At 43.1% G+C, this 25,863-nt stretch overlaps 1 long non-coding RNA gene across 2 annotated transcripts in view; it reads right to left on the minus strand.

Moving 5' to 3' along the window:
• LOC132591711 (uncharacterized) overlaps positions 1-25,863 on the minus strand; it is a 76,290-nt gene that overhangs the window by 50,349 nt on the left and 78 nt on the right. The window contains exon 1 of one of the 2 annotated variants that reach the window (XR_009557111.1): positions 21,093-25,562. The exons of the other annotated variant lie outside the window; for it this stretch is intronic. This is a non-coding gene — a long non-coding RNA (uncharacterized LOC132591711). Of the gene's footprint in view, positions 1-21,092; positions 25,563-25,863 lie in introns of those variants that run through there. 2 annotated transcript variants of the gene reach the window in all.

Consider the following 25,863-nt stretch of genomic DNA (forward strand, 5'->3'; position numbering starts at 1 on the left):
GGGATGGATTCTGTAAATCCAGGATGGATGTGTGTGTATGTGTTAACTTCTGGTAGGAGGTATTTTTCAGGAATAGGGAAATGGAGGCTCTGAGCTTGTCCCTCCTGAGGCCTCCCACCAGCAGTACGAGGCTTCAGGAGGGACAACATACAAACACATCTATCCTCCAACTCCCTTTTTGCCCCACTTTTTCTATAGCAAAGTTTTCTTCCTCTGTCACCAGTGTGCCTCTGACAGGTGACAACCACTCGGTTAGCTAATCCTAGACACTGGCTCAAGCTGTATGTGATGCAGTTTTTCATGTTTTCCTCTTCTGCATTTTTTGATTAAACTATAAGCTTGGGCAGGCTGTGTATGGGGTGTGTGGTAGTGGTGGTGTGGAGACAGAAACACTGCCTCAACCTTTCCCCTCATGCCATTTTTTCAGCTCAGTATTGCCCTTGCCCTGAGCTGCTTCTTCATCCACAAGAGTCAGAGTTCATATACCATCCTTTGGTCTCAATTACATTGGTTTTCTAACCATGGAAGTCAAACTAGGAATTGATGTTTCTGACCCTGTTGCTGTTTTAGAGGAATGAATATATGCGTTTTTATGCAATTTGGTTATTGTTTTTAATTAGATTGTTTCTGGGATGAATAATACACTGTGGGGTGCAATGCATGGGGTGTTAGGGGAGGCATAGTACCTCTGGTGGGGGACATGTTATGCTGCTTCTGGGGTAGTTTCCCCACCTTTGGTCCTCACCCTGCACTTAGCTTTCACCTGTGGCTCCTAGAAGCTGTCAGCATGCAACAGCAGCCACATCCTGGGGAAAAGGTTAGACTGTCTGAGCAGGTGAGCTGATGGGTCTCAAACCCTCAGTGAATTAGGGACTTCCCCTGCATGCAATGACCAATAGTGGGTCCAATGGTCAAGAGGAAGACCGATAGTGGGTCCAATGGTCAAGGAGACAAATAGTGGGTCCAATGGTCAAGAAGGTAGTATCTGCACATGCTATAGAGGAAGTGAGGGGCAGATGGGGCTCATCATCCTGGGAAGGAAGCCCATCTAGGAGAAGGAAAAAGCTGATCCTAAACCTCCGCTGCCATGCAGGATATCTTCAGGAGAAGAAAAGGCTAAGGAGTAAATCCTACACAAATCCAGAGAGAGTCCCTAATGCTGTTGAATGGCGCTTTGTGGGGTCTTGACATCTGGGCAGCCCAGGCTAGTCCAGGAGAGGTCACTTCAATAGCCCTAATGCAGCAGTTTGACTTCACCCCTGGAGGCACACACTCCAATGTCCCTTGAGACAGACAGATGCCAACACCAATTTTATAACTGATGTTTTTTAATGTGGTAGACTGTCTTGAATCCCAACTTGAGAGAAAGGTGGGACGTACGTAAATCAAAGGAATAAAATAAATAAATAATACTCACAGATATCCCTTTATCTACTACCCCAGACATTCATTTGTCCCTGACCATGTTTCCTGTGGACTCAGCCTAAACCTCTCTTCCCACACTTCAAGAAGTGAATTGGACATAGTACAGGAAATTATACAGCAAATCATGCTGATTCGGGAGAATACATGGGAAAGACAAGCCTAAAGGTGATCATGTTTATCTAGATTGGGTCACTCTTCAAAACCTGGACACCACTTTCTTCTGCATCGATATACAGTAAAGAGAAGACATAAACAAATGCATTTGATGGTATGAGGAAGGGAAGAGGGAATGGAAGTAGGAAGGCAAAGAACTTTCAAGATTCTGTTACGTAGCATCCAGCAGTATACGCCAATTATTCAGAAAATAGCCGCGGACATTAACTGTAGTGTGTGAACATTCACTGAGGGGGAGATGGTTATTGGTGGCAGCCTCCACCCCCTATACAAATTCAACTGAATGCTGCATAAAGTCTACAGCTGTACAACTCTACATGTGTATGGCTCTCTCATTATTGGGACCCTGGAAAACTAGTGTTCCCAGTTACAAGGTAAGTATCTCGTGGGTGTGTAAAACTGAGTGTGTGTGCTGTGTAGACTCTTTGCAGTTCTACAACCTGAATAGAGCTGAAGACTTTGCTCAACAGCTTATCCTACAGGGCAGCTGAAATGATTTTACACAGGCACCTGATCAGTGTTCTCCATAAACACGGAACAGGCATGAGCTATTAGGTATAGTTTAATGAACAGAGTTCATTGAATTAACTGTCTGAGCAACAATTTAAAGATGCAGAACACTAGATATTGATTTTTATTAGTATAGTAATTACTTAAAGGCCAGACACTAAGGAACTAGAGCAGAAGGTCTTCAGTTGAATGCTGAGTAAATTGCTTAATGTGGTAAATCACTGATATTTATCGGTATTGAAATATTGATATTATTATATTGGATCTTGTTAACTGATCTATTTGGTATGTTTTACGCTCAATCAAAGTTTTGATAAGTTTTAAATGAACTGTAATTGTTAAACTGGAAATGTCACATTTACATACTATGATTCTTTTATTTATATTGTCTACCCTGTGCAATGCTTTGAGCACAATGTATTTGTGGAAAATGCAGTATACAAATAAATTGACTACCCAAGAAGAGCTCTTGTTGTGTTCTTTAGAGGTCAGTTTAAATGTTGCTTTACAACCATTTTAATACAGTTGTACCTCGGAACTCGGAAGTGATTGTTCCGGTTTGCGGATGTTCTTTGGAACCTGAACATCCGTCACAGCTTCTGCGGCTTCCGACTGGCTGCAGGAGCTTCCTGCAGCCAATCGGAAGCTGTGCCTTGATTCCGAAACATTTTGGAAATTGAACGGACTTCCAGAACGGATTCTGTTTGACTTCCGAGATACCACTGTATTAAGCATGAGCAGCCTGTTTCCTTTTCCATTCCAGCGGAGTCTGTCAGTTCCTCAGTGCCTAAAATAATCCACTCCTCCTTCTAGTGCAACTATATCATCTACATATTAAAATCTGTCAGCTCTGCCTCCCTAGCTGGCCTTGCACATGGAACAGAAACAACATTTCAGATAAAAACTACATTGAGCAGCCTGGATTTCAACATTCTACCCAAATTTTGCTTCAGGGATGGCAGAAAGATGCTTCCCAATGTGAACCATGGCCACTCATTCCTTCCTTGTAGTATCTACCAGGCTATCTTGTCTGCATAAGATAACCACAACATTTGCACCATGCATTCAACACCCACACCACAAAGTCATCTCTCTGTACGAATAATAATTGAAGCACCTTGCCCATCACGTCCAGGTACATACCGGTATATTCAATGCAAGTTTATCAGCCCCCAAATGGGTCCCTTCAAGGTTCCGGTTTCCGCCTGCAGGAATGGCGGACCTGTTTTCCATCTCTCTGACCTTCGTAAGGAATTTGGCGGTTGCTAGGGGAGTAAATGGCAACCCCCTACCCTCTCCGGGGGTTACGGAGAGGGGCCGCTGGCCCGCGATGCCCCCAGACCCACTCCGACTGTTTTTGGAGTGGGGGGAGCTTGGGCTGAGCACTTACGAGGGCCAGGACTCCCGGACGCTAATCTGCATGGCGGGGATTTCCATGGTTAAAGAAGATAATTAGGCTTAAATCTATGGACATACTTCAGAAGGAGGGGAAGAAGCGCTGTTTACTGCTGAGAAATTTATGCTGCTGAGGGAGAGGAGTCAAAGACTGTACTGCATCTGGAAGAAGGATTGATGGGGACGGAGCGATAAGGGAAGTGAGTTTTTATTTTTTTTCTTCATATTGTTGCCTCGTACCTTCCCGGACGCGATGTCCTGGCTTGTTTGGAGTGAAAGAGAAGCAAAAGACTGTGTGAGTTGAACTTTATAACTGTTGTTACTGAGCACATTTTTTAAAGATGTGGAGTTGCCGATGAGAAAAGCCCCCCCCTAGTCGGACGGAAGGAGTTCTGGACGCGCTCGGAGGATTTATGAGCTGTGACGCACTTTAAATTGGAGCAGCAACCTGAAGCTAAGTTCAGCTATAGGGCAAGGAGATCCATTAATTTACCAAGAGTTTATGGTTTGATGTTTGGGTCTCCTGCCTGGAAAAGCTGTAAATTCTATAATGATCGTAAATCTTCATGGCTATGAGAGAAAACGAAAGTGATTTGAGCTTTTTAAGATGGCGCTGCTTCGAGCTGCTTCGACGCAACAGGGAGCTCCATTAAGAAGATTTATGGGGAGGCTGGACTGATTAACTCACACAGGAGAAAGAACATCTGTGAAACTTTGTTTGATATTTATCTCAGCAGCTGGGAAACAATCGGATGAAAGTGGAAAACATCTATGTGACTGTAAGGGGAAGATCTGGATTATTATGAACTTGGAGGACGATTTGAACTTTAGAAAAAAGACGGCAGTGGACAGTTGCGAGGAATTCCCAATTTCTTGAAGCATGGGAACCCAAATAAAATTCTTTAGATGATTTGGCATAACATTCGGTTTGATTGATATATATATGTGTATAATTTGAAATATTGAATGTGATATAATTGGTTTTAATTGGAAAATTAATAAAAATATTTTTTTAAAAAAAACAACAAATGGGTCCCTTCAAAGTGTTGCTTCTCTCTTCCTGACACTGTCCTTACACAAAATTTCTTTGTGACCTTGCAGCCATTTGTCTAAACTTTAGTGAGATACCTCTATTACTCCCCTGGAGGTCTTGCATCTGTGTGTTCCTTTCAAAAGAAGCTGGAAGAGCTGGAAGTTCTCTTCCTCTGGTGGATAAACTTATCTTTAGACATGTAAAGGCAGACATTAACCTCTATACAGTCTACTCTTCATTATTATATTTCTTTCTCCACTTTGGACTAAGAAGCTTCAGCAACACAGAACCAATTTCAGAGCAACCTAAGATTTCTATGCCATAGGAGAAGTGCTCTTCAAATAAGATATTAAGCACAGGACACTTTTGTCTGACTCTGTGAATGCCCAGCTGGAGTATGAGCAAGCTGGTTTTCAAAACAGAATTGGCAACAAACCTGGCAGCCCCTCTTCAGAGTAAGCAGGTGCCAAAAGTAACAGACTGCTTTGTGGGTATTTCTTTTCATTGCATATACCAAGAAGAGGAGTGCACTACGCCCGCTCTTCATGCGACTAGACACAGATTGGGTGGGGAGACCTTCAAATCCATTCTCAAAGCCCCCTTAATCCACAATGCCAGCCTCCAAACTCATTTCTTTCATCTTTCAAAAGAATTCCTACTACTAATGCTGGAGTCTTTGCTCTTTACCATGGTGTTAATTCTTTGCCTCTGCGTCGTTTAGCTGTCTTTCAGCATGGAATAATCAGAAATGATTCCAAACCTGCTCACTCCTCACAAAACTCTTTTTTCAATAACTTCCAGGGAAGGGTGGGGAGGGGGAAGATTATTAAGCCTATTCAGTCCTGTTGTGTTAATATCCCCTGACTAGACTTTGTCAAAGGAAGATTTAGGCTGAGTCTGCATGGCCAAAATACTATAAATGGAGTTTAAATTAGTTCTGATTAATGCATAATTGACTAATGTGATTGTACATCTCATGTGTGCTGATGCACAGCTGAACCACAAAGTCCGCACCTCAAAGCAGTGTTGGAGCTGGTGTTGTTGGTTTGCTGACATCTATACAGTATATCAGGAAAGGGTTTAGCACTGAGATGACCTGCATAACATTGCTGCTGGTTTAAGTAATGAAACACATGCTTCAGCTATTCCTCCCAGAGTCAAATTGGGGCTCTGGTTTGAGACACAGTTTATCTATTGAATTTATATACTGCACCATCCTATACCCGGAGGTCTCAGGGCGGTTCACAAAAAAATAGAGATGAGGTGGGTGAATTGTCCACTGGAGGATGCAAGCAAAGAAGCAGGCATGATGTCTGGCTCCCAGTACGTTTCTGAGCACAGTTCAAAGTGTTGGTGCTGACCTTTAAAGCCCTAAACAGCCTTGGTCCAGTATACCTAAAGGAGTGTCTCCACCCCCATCGTTCTGCCCGGACACTGAGGTCCAGCTCCGAGGGCCTTCTGGTGGTTCCCTCATTGCGAGAAGCCAAGTTGCAGGGAACCAGGCAGAGGGCCTTCTCGGTGGTGGCGCCTGCCCTGTGGAACGCCCTCCCATCAGATGTCAAAAAGGAAAACAGCTACCAGATTTTTAGAAAACATCTGAAGGCAGCCCTGTTTAGGGAGGCTTTTAATGTTTAAGAAATTAGTGTATTTTAATGTTTCTGTTGGAAGCCGCCCAGAGTGGCTGGGGAAACCCAGTCAGATGGGCGGGGTATAAATAATAAAATAATAATAATAATAATAATAATAATTATTATTATTATTATTATTATTATGTCACTGCAGATGACAACACAGAAACCCTGATAGATTCCCTGCTTTACAGGAAGTGGGGAACGATGTAGTTAAAATGGAAATGCTCTCACGTAGCATAAGAACCAACTGTGCATCTTAGGCAGTGTCTCTATCAAAGCTGCCCTTTGAAATTGAAGAGAAGCAACTGCACTCTAATAGAATTCCCTTCAAAGGTCTTTTGATGACTTCTTTTTTTAAAAAAATAAAAATAATGATTGCACTGTGAATATGAACCTATAAATGCCCTAGGCAGGTTGTTTAAAGGACATTAAATCTCTTGGGGGAGGGGGATAGGAGTTCTGCCTGTTTCTTTTGAGCAAAGAGCAGTTTAGTTTTGAGGAGAAAAGAAAAGCATTCATACCTCTCTTTATCCATTCACACCTTTTCTGTGTTGCAAACTCAGAGTCAGGCCTACTTTTTTTGGTTCACCATAGTTCATTGAAAGGCCAGAGGAGAGCTCTTTGTCTACCTCCCTCAGTCTCGATTACAATTGCAAATAAAACACAATGCACAGCACTACAGAGCATCACAGACTGTGGTTGTGTTCCCAAAGCCTCCTACTGGTGAGTAGAACCACATTAAATTTTAAGGCTGTACAGTACTCTCAAGTGGTTTGTGGAAGGCAGCCAATAGCTCCTGTGAGACATTTCTCTATAGTCTATATACCAATATGGATAAAAGATGCATGGAGATGCATATACTGACAAGATGATCTATCAGTCTTACCCCCCTCATCACATTTGGGTGGGCAACACTAGCAAAGTATTGTAAGTCACAAAGACACAATTGCATTTATTTGTTAAATTTGCTAAATCTATGCAGCCACAAAATCAAACATTTGTTTTATTAAGATGGAGTATGACTGATTCACAGATGGTAAATATATTCTTGCTTTTCTGATGATGTAATCTGCATAATTCAGAGTTGATTCCTGGCCAGCTTTCAGCCAAATGGGAAGAAAAAACAACCGCTGGCTTTTGAAAAATGAACATCAATTCTAAGTATGTATGTATTTCATTATAAACAAGTGATGATCGTTTCTGTGTTTTAGGAAATGTTCATACCTAGCGGTGGGTGAGAAGAAGCTGCTCTTTATAAAACTGTAGATATGTTCCTTAAATTATGGATACCTCAATTTATCCTTGTTGAAGTTTTAAGGGTGGAATACTGGGAGAGGTTTTCCACCTAAATTAAATAATATTGACTACAAAGTTCTGAAGTTCAGGATGAAGTGCCCCCTTTCATATTACAAATACACCTTGAAATCCATTAATTCTCTCTCTTCCTCCCATACACACAAACACTGTTCTCCATGCCCTGGTTTTAATTTACTGAAGAGGTGCAGAACTGATTTGGTAGCTTGAAGCTACTTTTCATTTTGTACACCATTTTGGGTGCTCGTGTCTGTAGCCAAGCAAATTATACCCAAACTTCAATTCATCACCAGGGCTTGATTAATATACATGGATGTGATCCAAGATCCCTGTCCCTCCTTGGTATTTGGAAGTGATACCTTTCTAGAACAGGGATGGAGAACCTTTTGGGTTCTGTGGACAAGTTTCTTATTAGATTGAGCCATGTGGGCAAGGCAGGGCATGGAGGTGATTATGCTACCCACATCAATCGCCTGATATCACAATGGTGCCAAGGGGCTGAGTGCTTTGAAGTCCCAAAGTTGGGACTTCAAAGTGCACACAAAGCTTGCAAAGGAACCCTGCACATTGCTTGAAAGCACCAGAGGCTTCAACTTTTCTTCCCATCAGCTTGTTGGAAGTAGAGCCAAAGTTTCCTTTCTGTAAGCATTGCTGTGCAAGTGAGTTTGCCATGGAGAAACTGCTTGTGCAGCTGATCCAGCAGGTTTCAGCTCTACCAGGCTGAAAGTGATCCTGCCTTATTCCAATAAATTTTAACCATCAACCCTGACCATGGGCCATGCTAGCTGGGGCTGATGGGAGTCAGTGTCCAACAACACCTGGAGAGCCACTGGATCCCTGTCATCCAATAAACCATAGGCGGCATCCCTGGGCATGCAACTCTATCCAACCACCCCAGGCAAATCCAAAGGCAAGCTAACCAGCAAATGTATGAGGGCGCTGCTTCTTCTGAGTTGAGGCTGGGGAGCCCAGCAAGAATGAGAGAACAACTTATGACCAGCTTTTGGGATTCCCCCCCCCCAAGGGAAGACATGCCTCAACTTTTGAACTGTATTTTAATTGAAAAAAATAATTTGGTCAACAAGGGAATACATACATTCCTTGTTGAATGGTATGTATCGGGAGTATTTGTTAACCACCTTGATTGCTTGCAAGCTGCCTCAATGTACTCCTCCAAATTAGTATCTAAGCTAGTGCAAGAACTTGGAAAACTATTCACTTTCTTCCCCTGAAGTGGTTCTCTGATTAAATCTGACCAAACTTTGACAGAATCAGCAATTGTCTTTGTCAGTATGCTTGGCTGTGAGTGTCTCTGTTCCTAATGAGGGAACTTTGCAGGCTGTGAATGTGAGCAGTCTGCCAATCTAAGACCATGCCAGTTTTCAAAGAACAGATAATAGCAATGGTATTGCTTTTGACGCTTGTTGCAGTAAATACTAACCCACCACCACTGTAAGCTAATGTCACAAGAGAAACAGCTAAAGCTTTTAAAAGGAATGTTCCCCCCTCTGAAAATAATAGCAGGGCTATACATTTTTTCTTCTTCACTTAACAATGGAGTAAATTGTTGAATTCTAGTAAATGGTGAGGGTATTTAAATACCTTTAGCAATGTGCAATAATATGAAGGAGGAGCAGAGGAAGCACAGGCAATGCTTTGTGTGTGTGTGTGTGTATACAGTGGTACCCCGCAAGACGAATGCCTCGTGCAATGAAAAACTCGCAAGACGAAAGCGGTTTGCGTTGCGCGAGGCGTCTCGCAAGACGAAGTTTCCTATGGCCGCGCTTCGCAAGACGAATAGGAACGCATTAATTAAATGGGTAGACCGGGTAAACCGGGTAAATGGTAAACCATGCTTTGCAAGACGAAATTTTTGTGATACGAAGCGATTTATGGAACAAATTAATTTTGTCTTGCGAGGTACCACTGTGTGTGTGTGTGTGTGTGTGTGTGTGTGTGTGTGTGTATGTATATGTATATATATATATATATATATATATATATATATATATATATAGTACATAAGTGTCCTTTTTTCAGCTGTGAAATGTTAGAAGGTATGGATAGCCTGCAGGGACATTAATTCCAGCACAAGCATGACACTGTGAGAGGAAGGGAATCTACTGCAGCACTTTGCTGGCATTATGAGTCTTTGCAGCAGCACCTTTGGCTTATCAATAAACCAGCTTCTGCAAAATCCCTGTTCAGCCAGAACACGGTGATGCTTCTTGCAGGATGAGGATTGTGAACCAAGGCCATCTAGGAACAAAGCATACAAGGTCTTCATTTGCCTTGCAGCTACGTATTATTGGATTGTATGCTGCAACTCCAAGCAAAGGTTGCCAATACTTAAACAAACAAACAAAACAAAAGCCAGCTGTGTCTTGCCTATCCCAGGACATTGCCTCTTGACAGTCATCATATCTGGATGCTGGGTTTGCACTTCTGCTGAAGAATCTGTTGGAGCTCTTTTTTATTAATAATATTATATTTGTCTTCAGCCACAGGCATTTATGGGGTAGGCAAGATAACAATGAGATTCCTGACAGATAGCTGTTATGCAACAAGCCTATCAGTAGCTGATATTTCTCATCTTCCAAAAAATTCTCTATCCAGTTTCTGACCTCCTATGTTTTACTACTGGCCCTTATTGGTGCTTGCTTGAAAATATTCTTAGCTGCTTCTAAATTCCATCTGTCTGAGAACTAAATGAGGTAAGTTACTAATTTGAATGGCAGTGAATTTTACAGATCAGAATTTGTATACACACTGACTGTTAGTTTAATTGGAGGCTGCCTAGATGTAGCATGACGAGAAAGAGTAAAGGACTGAACCGTCTTTACCTATTAAAGATATAACTGCAGTTTTCTATATTTCAGTCATATCCCTTCTTGCAGTGAAATCCTATGAGCCACCTACTATGCTCACAAAGCAGCTCAAAAGTATCAAGTGCAAGGGATCCTGTCATAAGGATTAGACTGGAGTACCGGCACATGACCTCAGACTCATTGCTGACACAGAAACAGCTGGTTCCAGCCAGCTGTTGCCACCACGAGGGCATTAAAAGTGACATGGTAGGGCTCTCTCTAGTTCGCATGCACAGAATACTATGGAGGCTGGCAGAAATCTACAATGCCAGTTCCTTTTCATAGTGTTTCGGGTGCGAAGTTGCCTGACACTGGTGTTATGCTTGCTCCTAAGGGCCTTAGATTAAGAGTTTAATGCAGTGCATGGGGACATGCATCCTTAGAAGCAGAAGAAGTATTTATTTAATGTCTGCTCTTTAGAACATGATCTGGGAGTTGCATGAAACAGTGAGTAGAATGAAAAGTGAAAAGTCAAGCTAAAAAAGGTCTGTTGATACAGGGCAATGAGGATGACAGAGAGAGGAGGGATGAGGAAAAACAGAAGAGGGATGAAAAGGGGGGGGGGAGAGACTGGCAAAGAAGGAAAAGAAAAGGAGGAAGTAGATGATGGAATCTAAAGCAAGCTCTTACCAAATCAAATTATGGCTTTAGCCTGAATGAGGAGGAGTGAAGACACCCAGAATGAAAACCATGTGGCGAGTTTGCTCCTTCCTTAGTCCTGTTGCTGCCGTGCCACCAAGAGCAAAGCGATGATTTGGCTTAACATTATGTGCGAATCCAGGCTCATGGCTTGTCTTCTCCAGATAAACCACAAGGGGTAAACCAAGAATAAACCTTGGTTACAGCTCATTGCTTGTGGAACGTAAGACAAACCACAACCCCCTTTCACACATAACACTAAACCAAATTGGAATTAGCTTTCAGTAGTGTGGCATTGATCCCTTCATGGATCAATGCCTTGTCGTGGCGAAGGGGCTTGAATAACTCAGAGAAGCTATGAGCTATGCCATGCAGGGCCACCCAAGATGGACAGGTCATAGTGGAGAGTTTTGACTAAACGTGATCCACCTGGAGAAGGAACTGGCAAGCCACTCCAGTATCCCTGCCAAGAAAACTCCATGGACAAAGACAACAGGCATATAAAAGTTATGACGCTGGAAGATGAGCCCCTCAGGTCGGAAGGCGTCCAACATGCTACTGAGGAAGAGTGGAGGACAAGTACAAGTAGATTCAGAGCTGATGAAGCGGCTGGGCCAAAGCCGAAAGGACGCTCAGTTGCGGATATGCCTGGAAGCGAAAGGAAAGTCTGATGCTGTAAAGAAAAATATTGCATAGGAACCTGGAATGTAAGAACCATGAATGGAGGTAAGCTGGATGTGGTCAAAAATGAGATGACAAGAATAAATATTGACATCCTGGGCATCAGTGAACTAAAATGGAAGGGAATGGGCGAATCCAGTTCGGGTGACTATCATATCTACTACTGTGGGCAAGAATCCTGTAGTAGAAATGGAGTGGCCGTCATAGTCAACAAAAGAGTGGCAAAAGCTGTAATGGGATGCAATCTCAAAAATGACAGAATGATCTCGATACGAATCCAAGGCAGACCTTTTAACATCACGGTAATCCAAGTTTATGCACCAACTACCGGTGCTGAAGAAAGTGAAATTGACCAATTCTATGAAGACCTACAACACCTTCTAGAAATGACACCAAAGAAGGATGTTCTTCTCATTACAGGGGATTGAAATGCTAAAGTAGGGAATCAAGAGATAAAAGGAACAACTGGCAAGTTTGGCCTTGGAGTTCAAAATGAAGCAGGGCAAAGGCTAATAGAGTTCTGTCAAGAGAACAAGCTGGTCATCACAAACACTCTCTTCCAACAACACAAGAGACGACTCTACACATGGATATCACCAAATGGGCAGCATCGAAATCAGATTGATTATATTCTCTGCAGCCAAAGATGGAGAAGCTCTATACAGTCAGCAAAAACAAGACCTGGAGCTGACTGTAACTCAGATCATCAGCTTCTTATAGCAAAATTCCAGCTTAAACTGAAGAAAGTAGGAAAAACCACTGGGCCAGTAAGATACAATCTGAATCAAATCCCTTATGAATACACAGTGGAAGTGAGGAACAGGTTTAAGGATTTAGATTTGGTGGACAGAGTGCCTGAAGAACTATGGATGGAGGCTCGTAGCATCTTAAAAAGCAGAGACATCACCTTGCCGACAAAGGTCCGTATAGTTAAAGCTATGGTTTTCCCAGTAGTGATGTATGGAAGTGAGAGCTGGACCATAAAGAAGGCTGATCGCCGAAGAATTGATGCTTTTGAATTATGGTGCTGGAGGAGACTCTTGAGAGTCCCATGGACTGCAAGAAGATCAAACCTATCCATTCTTAAGGAAATCAGCCCTGAGTGCTCCCTGGAAGGACAGATCGTGAAGCTGAGGCTCCAATACTTTGGCCACCTCATGAGAAGAGAAGAATCCTTGGAAAAGACCCTGATGTTGGGAAAGATTGAGGGCACTAGGAGAAGGGGACGACAGAGGACAAGATGGTTGGACAGTGTTCTCGAAGCTACGAACATGAGTTTGACCAAACTGCGGGAGGCAGTGCAAGACAGGAGTGCCTGGCGTGCTATGGTCCATGGGGTGAGGAAGAGTCGGACACGACTAAACAACAAGAAGTGTGGCAGGACCAGGGACTGTGGTTTTCACTCTGGGTTTCCTCCCACAATCTCATCCTCATTGCATGTGAACAAGGCCACCATCCGATACACAGACAGCAGCAGTTATCTGAAATCAATGACTTATCTAATATCATGGACTCATTTATCCAATAAATTAGCTAGGCCCAGTAAGCAGTATTGGCTTGGGGGCAGCACGATTATTTATTTATTAAGTTCTTCCTGATTTTCTGAGATAAAGTAATACTTTTACATTTTTTTTTTACTCTTGAACAATTGCTGTTCCTCCTCATTCCTGATAACAAATACTCTGAACCATTGCTTTAGATGCAGAGGTATACAAGCCACAGCTTGTGCTGTCAGGGCTAAAGGAAATTAATACAACCAGGATGTTAGCTGTTTCTTTTACTGAACCAAAAAGTGCTAATCCTTTTAGCCTTCATTTGTGCAGAAGGCTTGCCAAACTCCTGACAATTTAGCTGGGCTTCCCGTTATTATTTTAGTTCTATTATCCTTTTAAAGAGGATGCTATTAAGGTATGGATGCACTGTTTTCAATATGACAATGTTGTGACATCCCCCCCCCCCCAGTAATCCTTGATGTTCTGTGCCCCCTTTTTTATGAGGCTATTTTAACATGGCACCAATACCATCTCTTCGGGTAAGGGCTTGCACACCCATGAGGCAAGATGAGGCAACTGGCAGGATCCACAGGGGGCAGCAGAACCTGATGTACGGTAGATCTTTATTCCCCCTTGTTCCTGATGTAGAATCACTCACCCCTTCTTCCCTTCTACTTTGCAGTCCGCCTCAGGTCCTAAAATGTATTGGGCCATCTCTGCCTTGGGCTCTTGCACTAGCCAATTCATCACCTTGAAATGCACCATAGTGATTCTTGCTCACCCACCCAACCTGCTCAGTGTACAGCATTTTGCTATGGTGGCCCAGTGTAAAACTGTACGGTGATATAATGTTGTGAAATAGGGGGTAGCCTCATGACTTCCTGCAAGGAGCACAGGTTTGCCACAGCAGTTCAATAGGTAGGAATTAGCAGGTGAAGCATTTCATGGTGTGATGGAGATAACTTTTACCAACTACTGATTGCTGCCTATCAGGCTGCAGTAAGAGGCAACTCCAATGAGCTATGCAGAGACTTGGAGGTGGTGTGTTCAGATACAACACTAGAACAAGACTCATCACAAGTTTCACTCCTGCCTGATTAGTCCAATTGTCTGCTGTGTTCTCCGTGTAAATGGCAAAGAATGAACCACTGGTTCAATTGTCATTCATGCTTCAGGAAAGCTGTCCAATTTTTTTTATTTCTTAAAGCCCTCCATGTTATATTCATTGATCCAAATATGTACTCACAATCACCATTTTTATATAAAAAAATACAGTAAATTTCAAAAATATTTGCAAAACTGCTCTAGGAATGAGGTGAATGGTTGATATGTTTTCATGACATCACAGGTCTGTGCAATCTGCACTGTGCATAGCTGCTTCCTGCTGCATACTTACAGAAATGTTTTTTTTCCCAGAAGTCAAACCTAGTTTACTTGGACAAAATATGGTGGGTGCTTCCAAAATAAATAATGTTACACCTGCATGCAATCTAAGTCTAATCTCCGTACTCACATCCTACCGGTCTTCTTCAGACCCTGAAGTCATACCATGACTCTGCTGGGTGTGGCCAAGTTAAATAAGAAGTACAGGAGTGGGCAGAAAGTAGATTGGGGCCTACTGGTAGATCTCTGGGTGGCTTGCAAAAGATTGGCAATGATTTCTGATTCCCCCAACTGTTTGGGAATGCAGACTTTAGTCTTTCAAATTTCTGTGGTGTGTGAGGCTAAAATTTGACAAACACACCCCAACTCTCACCTCCCATTCTGCTCAAATCACTATGTCTTAGTTGTGGCACCCAGTGCAGCAGAACCAGTCACACTGCCCTAAATCCGCCTCTGGGCAATAGTTTGAAATTCCCATAATTTTTTAACAATGTCAACAACAAAAAAGCACCTTTCACCCCTTAAATTAGGCTGCTAAAATGAATAAAACTTGGTGTTAACCAGGAATGAACTTTTGTATGAAATGACTGTGAGCTCAGTTCCTGTCTGGTACTGAAAAAAGCAGCTCAAAGGCACCCTGTTTTTCAATTCTAACTGTATGTCTTTTGCACCTAGCTGTGGATTCTAATTTTTAAAAAATTCGAACGTCTGAAGTCTGAACCTAATAACTAAATGGCTTCAAGGACACATATAGGAAAGCCTGGAAGGACCAGATAGCAAGGATGGGCAGCTGCTAAGGGCCCATGGATGTTTCAACGATCCATTAGACAAATTCCAAATAAGGAAGGAGCCCTCCTCCTACTGGTCAACTGAGCAATAGGAGACGAGCAATGCTCAGAACAAGCCTAGTCCTGCCTAGTTCTAGATTGTCCGATAATAACCCATACACGGGCTGGAGTATAGCAACATCCTGTTCCAAACTTTGGCCACTTCTCCTGCTTGGCTTCTGGCAGTACTGATATGGCATGTCCCTGACCTGTTTCTATGGACCCTTTTCCTGATACGGGTTTACTTTGTAGCATTGTTCTTATCCAAGGGCTTAGGACAACTGTTATTCACTCCTGCCCTGTGATCATGAACGATACAAGCTCTGGGTCCCTCCACACACACCATTTTCCCCCCCCCCAAAATGAGAAGTGGAATGTTCCTGTCGTTCTATGTAGTTACAATATATAAGTTATATAACCTAAGACTAAATGATTTGTGAGATCTGTAATCTAGAACATGTCACCAGTTCATTCATACCTTTGTTTCCCCGTCTAGAAAAGGAGAGTAGTTAAGACGCACAAAACTGCCAACCAAAGGAATTACCTTAAGTATGAATCTGCTTCTCCCCACCCTCCAAAATAAGTCACCACAGAAGTGGATGGTTTTACCGTCTCTCTGGCAGGAGAGCAAACATTTATTGAATCAAAATGTCAAATTGGAAAAGACTCGCTTATGTGAAATGAACCCAAGATGAGTCCTTTCGTTTCAAATCAACAACTTAACATGAATGACTTTTAAAAGAGAAATATGACTTTCTTAAACTATCAGGCAGGCAGGCAGGCAGGCTGATTAAGGGTTTATGGCACAGCAGCAACTACGCTAAGGCTGATTTGGCTTCTAAGTACGCATGATAACCAAAGAGAATTGGCTACATGCTACCATTTGAAGCTAAATCAGCATGAGGGCTGTGTTTCGTGCCCTCATTATGGCATCTCGTGGAAAACAAAAGTATTTTTAAAAGGGTGCCTGGCAGTAGGCAGTACAACTACTGTTGTGGTAAGATGAATACTTAGCACCTGTTTGTTGTCCCCCCACTCCAAAAAACCCCACACCACTGAAAGGCCAGCATCTGAACAGTGGGGGCAGCTAGGAGGGGCTCAGCCCTAAACTAAGCCATATTGTGCCAAACACCAGAGCACACATTTTAGATAGCCTCTGGAAGTTTCTATTCACTTCAAATAAAACACATCAAAAGATTTAGAAATATTATTAACTAAAAGTGCTCGTGCTCCTATTATTTAATATGCCGTGGGCTTATGCATCCCAATGTGCATGTACTGGATACACGCAAACTTTACTTCCCAAGAGTAAAAGTAGGGAGAGCACTTGTTCAGCATGTACCAATGGGAACGAGTGCATGTATGCTGCCTCTGAATTTTGCATCAGTATGTGGTCTGTGGATGTAGCTGGCAAACACAACCTCTACCCCACAATGCATTTACTTTCACTGGTAAAATTGTGATCACGCTAAAGCTACTCAGAGTAGACCCAATGAAACTGGGTTGTGAACTGCCCTGAGATCTATGGATGAAAGGTGGTGTACAAATTTAATAAATAATAATTAATTAACCTAACTTAGTCATGGTCATTAATTTCAATGGGTCTGCTCTGAGTAAAATTTAGTTGAATACTACCCTATGTTTCCCAGAACTGGAAGGATTCTGAATTTGTCTAACCAGACACAGTATGTTGAAGAGTGAAGTTTCCTCACACAGTGAATCCTGAATATGAGAGCTAGGCAATGGAGGCTGGTATACTAGGGCTACTGGGACACAGCCCTCCCAATGAAAATGTCAAGCATTTTTTTAAAAAATTCCTCCTCAAAATCTCAAAGCCACGTACACTTTTCTGTCCTACACACATTTTAAATATTTCCTTAAATTTAAAATTTCTGTGAATCCCGTTCTCTTGCCAATCAGCTCTCTGCACCACTCAGCCAATCCTAACCCCAAAGTATAGCTATCGCAAAGAGGTCTATCTCACATCATGTGACTGATTGGGCTGCCAGAGATCAGCCCCAATCTGTTGTTACAAGGCCTGTCCAGCACAGCCACTATAGCAGATATAAAGGTAAAGGGACCCCTGATCATTAGGTCCAGTCACGGACGACTCTGGGGTTGTGGCGGTCATCTCACTTTACTGGCCGAGGGAGCCGGTGTGCAGCTTCTGGGTCATGTGGCCAGCATGACTAAGCTGCTTCTGGCGAACCAGAGCAGCGTAACGGAAACACCGTTTACCTTCCCGCTGGAGCGGTACCTATTTATCTACTTGCACTTTGACGTGCTTCCGAACTGCTAGGTGGGCAGGAGCTGGGACCGAGCAACGGGAGCTCACCCCATCGCAGGGATTTGAACCGTCGCCCTTTCGATCCGCAAGCCCTAGGCTCAGTGGTTTAGGCCACAGCGCCACCCACGTCCCTATAGCAGATATAGGCTGCTTCAAAGACAGTCCTATATGGTAGCAGTAGTGTATCAGTATCACACATTGATTATGAGCATGCTCAGAGCTGCTTCCCTAAAGGCCAGAGAAACAACCGGAAGTGCTTCCTACTTTGAGGAGTTTTGTTTGTTTTGTTTAGCATTTGTTTTGTTTAATTTCCATGTCGTGGAACCAGTATATGCAAGTAGATATAATATATAATATGTGGCACAATGGGTCAGTGAATCAGGCTATGATGGTTCAAACCCACCCATGGACGGCAGTGGGCAGGATTCCTGCATTGCAGGGGGTTGGACTAGATGACCCTCAGGGTCCTTTCCAACTCTACAATTCTATGATTCCAAGTAGAGTTCAACATGCCTGAGTAATTTGTAAAGTATTAACCAAAATGAAATTTAGTCCACTGAAGCTATCTGCAACAGTGAACTGGACTCCATGGGAGGGGGAAATTAGAAAGACCTCTGATGCTGGCCATAATTACTGTACATCAGGCATCCCCAAACTGCGACCCTCCAGATGTTTTGGCCTACAACTCCCATGACCCCTAGCTAACAGGACCAGTGGTCAGGGATGATGGGAATTGTAGTCCAAAACATCTGGAGGGCCAAAGTTTGGGGATGCCTGCTGTACATAAAGGCAATGCATCTCAGCTAGTTTAAGGTAGCAAATATTGTGCACAATCCATTGCTCATCAGGTGGATATGCCTGGGCACCTACATCACTTAGCAATTTGGTTAGTATGGTACTAGTAGGTGTATTAGCACCACCAAAAGTTGGGACATGGTCCAGTTTTACACACTTACACACACACACAATGGTAAGTTGTTGGGTGGTGTGCTGTAGTGCATAGATGCAAGTTCTTACCTTTAGTAGACATAAAAGGCAGAAAAAGCATTGTTAATTAAAAAACCTAGTGTTGGCAGTACTGTTAAAAGTAAAACTAATTACAAACAAACATAATAATACCAAACTTTAAGCTCAGTAAGGAAAAAAACAGTTTTTAATGACAATATTTAATGACTTATGGGACCCAGGTGGCGCTGTGGTTAAACCACTGAGCCTAGGGCTTGCTGATCAGAAGGTCGGCAGTTCGAATCCCTGTGACGGGGTGAGCTCCCGTTGCTTGGTCCCAGCTCCTGCCAACCTAGCAGTTCGAAAGCACGTCAAAATGCAAGTAGATAAATAGGAACCGCTACAGCGGGAAGGTAAACGGCGTTTCCATGTGCTGCTCTGGTTCGCCAGAAGCAGCTTTGTCATGCTGGCCACATGACCTGGAAGCTGTACGCCGGCTCCCTCGGCCAATAATGCGAGATGAGCGCGCAACCCCAGAGTCGGTCACGACTGGACCTAATGGTCAGGGGTCCCTTTACCTTTACCTATTTAATGACTTGCACTACATTTTTTAAAATCATAATTTTGTTCCAGTTCTTGTTGTTATAAATTATAAATGTTGGTATTAAAACTAAATTTCCACATTTTAACAAAGTAAACTTTTTTTTGTTCCAGTACGCATATGAAAGAAAGAAAGGTAACCTTTTCAAAAATAGGTTTGTTTTTGTTTTGTTTTTAAGCATTTTATAGCTGGGGTTTTTCTTTGTTTTTCTAAAATGGTAAGTTCTTGCTTTTGACCAGCTTTAACATATGCAAATACATTCTCTCTCACATACACAGAGCCTTTGTGATACTACCGTATGAAGGAGTTTAGATCTAAAGGCTAGGGGGGAGTCTGACCTGTCTACATTCCTTAGCCACTTCTCCTCCCCTGTCCTTTATTTTCCTTCTTTGAGCTATCCATGAGCAGAGAACTAGACTGCAGGAGAAAGACACCAGGTATTAGCTTGCACAGACAATGAGATGGTATCTCACAAAAGGCTCCCCACAGCAGTGACAGCTCAGCAGCTACACTTGGCACAAAGAAGAAACTAGTCTGTGTTTTGCTTTTCATCTTTAGACTCAATTCTGGACTGAAATACTAGTCCCCTTATAATCTAGGATTGATCCCCCCCCCACTCTCCCCCTGTGAATCCAAACTATTTCATGGATAACCTCACAGAAATGGGGTGGGGTGGAAGGAAAACTGTCAGTGATTTTATACACTGGCTTCAAGAATATCCTTAGTGTCTAAACACACTGTTGCCTTGAAATACATGGCATTTAAAAAAAGGAAGGGTAGCACTAATGAATAATGGATCAGCAGTAATATTTAACAAAACATATGAAGATAATGGACATTCTTTCTGCCACATATACACACCAACGTTGGCAATCTCGCATACTTGATTTAATTTTGAGAGCCCACGTCTCATTGTGATGACAGAAGATTCATTAAAAACTTATTGATATTCCCAACCCAGCCTCTGTATCAGATGAAGAGTAATGATAGAATTACTCATTTATTCCTCAAGTTAAAAACAAAGGGTTATTATCTTGATCTTCAGATTCCACCAGGCTTTTCTCGCACTGAATTATCTGAAGCCTCTGTCAGCTGAGAAAAATAATTCATCCCCAAACATCGAATGGCAAACCACCTAAAACTAGCCAGTGAATACAAGTACCAACCTCTAGTACTACCTATACAGGTAGTCAGCATATATAACCGAAGGTTATGAAGCAATTCTGATCAGACTCTTCCCCCCACCCTACATTTTCTGCATCAAGCTGAAATGAGATTCCCGCTTGGGATTCAATATCAATGTCAATACTTGCATCAGTACATGCAGAACAAACATGAATACAGAAGTACATATACACATCTGCACAAACTAAGGTTGCAAAAACATCAGGATACTGACTAGGCAAATAGAAACAAACTACGGTGGACCACTAGCACAGAGAAAACTACAAGTGCAGGACAAAGAAACAAACAACATTGATATGAGCACAGCAAAAGGCCATGACACACACACACCCCACACACACCCCCAAAAACCTACTTTCCAGTATTACTTGCTTGACGTTTGATTTTTAAGAATGCTAAGCCTGTAGGGTTCTGAAGATAGGAATATCTGTCCCTTAAAATGCAAGACAAAGCAACTTTACCTAGGTGAGCAAATAATGCTGATATAATAAGACATTGACACAGCAACACCAATAAAAGCCTCTGGGCAGCCACACAAAAACACTGGCACAAGCACTTAGAAATGCTCAGATGTACTTAACGCAAATCAAATATATTAATGGAACAGTGATGCAAATTGAAAAAAAATGTACCAAGAGAAACACATCCAAGGAAATATACCTGATGCAAACAACCCAGGCAACAAACAACATACACATATACCTGGGTAATCCTTCACTTCTGCGTCTTTGGCTAGATGCTGTTGGTGCAGTTTTCTATTCTGTGCCCTATAATATCTAAACTCCGCCCTCTTTCCATTAGTTTCTGTTGTTTTGGGGAAAATGGCAGGTTCTACTGGGAAGACCCCATATTTCTCCTGGGCAGAGAATCTAGACAGGAAAACAAAAGAAGACTTGCTATTGGTTCTTGCGCTAACCTTTGCAGGATGGTTCTCTGGAGAAAATACTTACCAGAATGACTGGGAAAGGTGGGCTTTTTGTTTTTAAAGGGGAGCAATTTTTCAGCTGAAACAAAGAAGCAGGGTAAAGAGAATAACAGTGGAATTAAGAGAGAGGAAGGGCTCCTTCAAAAAAGATAGAGGGGAAAGGGGTGTCTGATGAAACCAATGCCGGGGAAGAAAGAGGAAAAGTAGAGAATTGAAAGAGATGCAGATGGAAATGAAAAATGACTACTGTAAAGAAAACTTTTGGGTTTTGACTAGGCATATATAGGTGCCACAATTAAAATGTAGCATAGGTGCATTGAGGTGACCGGAGAGCAAAAGCATTTTGTTCAATAACAGTGGCAATGCTTGAAGTCATAACACCCTTAGGATCTTCACATACTTCAACCCCCCAAACACCTGAATGTGAACCATATCAGGTTTGCAGTCCCCTTAAGTTATTGCATGCGTTTGTAATATGTATCTCTCACTGGAAACACGGTCCAGTCGCGAGTATAGGCAGTAGTAATATTGGCTGTATTCTAATCTGCCGGTACTTGTGGCAGAGTCCGTACAGTGGATCGAACCCTGGGCGGGGGAAGGTCAAAGTTCACATTCCCACCTGGAGGTTTGCTGGATGACCTGGGGTCAGCCATTCTCTCTCAGTCAACTGTACCTTTAAGTTATATGTCACAATTCTTTACAGGAAAGGGAGATATAAATGTAACAGACAAAATGGAAAACTGCTCAGTAAGGGTAATGGCAGTTAGCAGAGGCTTGTAAAGGAAGCTTTAGGCAGATAGGAAAGTCAGAACCATAATGGGGCTAGAACCATAGTTGGCTAGGAGCTTTTGATTATTTATTTGCTACGTTCAGTTAGCATAATGCGAAGGCAAATTTTAGAAATGCCCTGGTTGAAAGCAAAGTCTCATACACAATTCCCTCCATATATTATTAAGTTAAAAAGCTGGAGCCATACATGAAATCAACTTGTCCCTTTGGCTCAAAGGGACAAGTTTCCCCATACAGTATTAGCCTGTTTACAGGTAGGTAGCCGTGTTGGTCTGGATCGAAGTAAAATAAAAAAAAATTCCTTCAGTAGCACCTTAAAGACCAACTAAGTTTTTATTTTGGTATGAGCTTTCGTGTGCATGCACACTTCTTCAGATTAGCCTGTATAGAAGATAGTATGGAAAAGCACTGCAGAGACATAGCCAAGCAGTGAAACAATGTTCCATTACGCAGTGATAACAGAATAACTGAGCACAGGTTCTCAACTAGTATGGTGAACTTCACTGAATATTCGCAGAACTATTTGTTAACTTGAAGTAATGTATGTACTGCCTTCTTTTAATTGCAAGCAATGGGGGAAGTAGCATCATTCTACCTTTTAAAATAATGGTTCATTTTTCCAATGCAACACAATGCAATGGCATAGCTACAATTTTTGCAACACCTATATTGTTGCCCCCTCAACATAACTCCGATACCTGTGGTTCGCCATCTGAAATAAAAATTTGGCTCATTCTTTCTTCATGCCTCCCACAACCACATAAATATCAGTGGGGATTGTTACTATTTCTTGAATTCAAGATCGAAGTCTGGTGATCCAGTCCAAATGCTGAAGTTCCAAAAGCACAGAATGTACACTCAGTTTGCATAACTATGTATGCATTACTATTTCTATATAATCTCTTGGAACATAGAAATAGTAGCTCTGTAGGTGTGCGAGGAGATTTCCCCCAGCCAGGGCTGTTTTCCAACTGGAAATCAGTTATGGCACCTCTCAGGTGGGTGCTATTGCCATTATAAGAGAACAAGGGAGGCATTCATGGTGAGTTCCGGCACCTCTTTTTTCTAGAAAAATAGCACTGCCCCCAGCTATACGTAGTGCACAGGAATCCTTACTGGATAAAAGACAGAATCACAGAGGGCGCAAAAGAACCTTGAATGCCCTCAAACCTTGACATCTGATTTCTGTGACACATAGGATCACACAAAGATCCTTGAAACACAAAGCAGGGTAGGTACAGGGTCCTTGGATCTAGAAAAGAACATTAAAACTTCCATTGCCTTATTTCACTGTAGTGCATTATACGTTTATTTGTTCTTTTTTGAGTTGGCATGTTATGTAAAGCTGCCACTGTTTTGTAAATTCAATTTTTCTTTTTACATTTAAACACACACACACACACCAATGCCCACTTGAGCAGACCCAATCTTGGCAAGTCACTTTGAATCGCTAAATGGGGAATCAATAAAAGCTCAGGAAACATAATGAAGGTGAGCAGGCCCTACACTGCAGGGGAACACTCCTGCAGCCACCCTTTTTAAGTTCGACAAAGTTGCATATGTGCCACTAGCCTTCAACAATCTTGGCAAGCTGCATAGCGCCAGTGACAGAACAGCTGGCTAGCATGAGGCTCAAGTGCCCAGGGTTCTTTGTTCCTCAAGGTCTCCATTTCAAACTAGTCTGAAATCACAACAAGGAGCGACCAGGGTACTTTCTGTTATTACATTTGACAAAAGCACCCACTGCTGCCTGCTCTTAATTTTCATGAGCTGGCAAATAAATGTTCGGACTTTATTCCCAACACCCCATATGGCTTCAGCATGTAATATACCAATAGCCTGAAATACACCGTTAAGAAAATGTAGCTCTACTTAGTCGATAGATTATGATGCTGCTTGACTCACTCAAAAGGGCTGTTCCATGGTCAACTGTGGTTACTGATTTAGCATTCCACATTAATTTTGTAGCACCAGCAGAAGCAATACTCCCATCCCAAATGCTTATTACATGGAGACAGAGATGGAGTAACGCAGCGAGTGCCTCTGCTTGTGCATGCACAGACCCTAATGTTAGTGCTGGTTACAATGGGTTTGTTATCAATAGCTATGGTAGTTTTCCCATCCAGGGATAGATTATGTCAGATTAAATAATGAAGGTTTTCACCTGCTCTTGAGACCCCACAACACTCATGAAAATTGGAAAATGCCCTCTCTTCTTAAAATAAGAAGTAGGCACATGTCATGCTAGAATTTTATTGTGTTCTAAATTGTAATCTACACTTGCCTCCCCCCCCCTTCCTTCCTGCTAAAAAGCGGACAAGCCTCCGAGGAAAGAGGCAATGTGAATTAAACTGTGACTTTCTCTATGGTGTTGCAAGTGATCCTACAACACGAGAGGTCAAGTGACAGATTATATGAGCACATGAGAGCAGATGCTCCTCACTGACGGGGTGTTTTCTTTCTTCAAGATACTTATGAACCGCACACATACAAAACAGAGAGACATGAACACGTAACAAAGACAGAGGAAGAGAAAGAGGAAGAGGAAGGTTAATATTAGCAGCAAATGCTCAGAAAGATCTCTTGGGCAAAACCTGACAGAGAGAGAAAGGAAGAGAGGGTTGGAGGAAAGGTTGCCAGATTCTGATTTCAGTTCCACTTGCTTAACCTCAAGGACATAGTGATTCCTCCTGTGTAAATGCAAACTGAGATCAGAATAAGGTCCACTGGCACCAAACCATCTACATAACTATTGAAGAGTTCAGGAGGGAACGGGTGCATGCTCCAGATGGTGTTGTTCGTTTGCTTTGGCTTAAAAAACAAACCAACCCCACTGCAATTTAGGATTCTTGGAAGATGCAAAATTCCAATGAAATGAATGGACAGGAGAATCTCCCCACATTCAGGTGGTGATGCTGCCACCATCCCACCCCTCGGCTGCTCCTGTCCCTCCTCAGCCAAGTCTGGGGGGAAAGGCAACACGCCGATGCTCCCGGTCACCCCCCCCCCAACCCTCGAGCAGCATCTACCTGCAAGCACTTCCAAAGCAAGAGCAGCATCAGCTGTTACAAGTTTTCGGCTGCACTTCGAAATCTGCTCTCACTCCCGCCCCCCTTCAACCTTCACAGTCTGCAGAAAGGAAAAGCAAAACCCAGCGAGTGGGAGCCGAATCCAAGGGAAGCGAAAGTTAAGTTTGGGCATGAGACGTCTCGAAGGCAGCTGGTGTTTGGTTGCCCAGGAACTTCCTTGCCCCAGTCTTCCCGGTTTCCCGCTCTCCATCCCTCCTTCCACGCCCCGGAGCGTCCTGTTTCGCCTCCGCTCCTTTCCAGCATCTTCGCCCTACGCAGCGCTGCGTTCACCTGCCGCCGCTGCCCTCCTCGTCCTCCCGCTCAAAATCTGCCTCCGTTCTAATTCCAGCCGAGTTGGATGCAGCAGCAGCTCCTTTCGAAGCGCCCGCCGCCCGCCTCGCCCGCAAAAAGTCCTACTAAGAGCCTTGCCTCAGGACGGCGTGGCACCCCATCCGCCCTCCCCCCTCAGAAGCTTCGGCGGCGGGCCCAGGAGAGGGGCGCGCGCTGCTTGCCCGCCCGCCCGCCTGCCTATCTTCCTTCCCGCCAAGAAGCTGCCCCATCACCTTGTGTAGGGAACAAGGGCCGGGCTTCGTGGGTTTCGCCTCCCCGCTGGAGCCCCTCCGACCGACGAGGTCGCTCGCAGCCACCTGACAAGCCTCTTCAGCGCGCGCCAGGCTCTGCGCCAGAGTGA

This window comes from Zootoca vivipara, chromosome 2 (assembly GCF_963506605.1).
Source record: "Zootoca vivipara chromosome 2, rZooViv1.1, whole genome shotgun sequence".
NCBI lineage: Eukaryota > Metazoa > Chordata > Lepidosauria > Squamata > Lacertidae > Zootoca > Zootoca vivipara.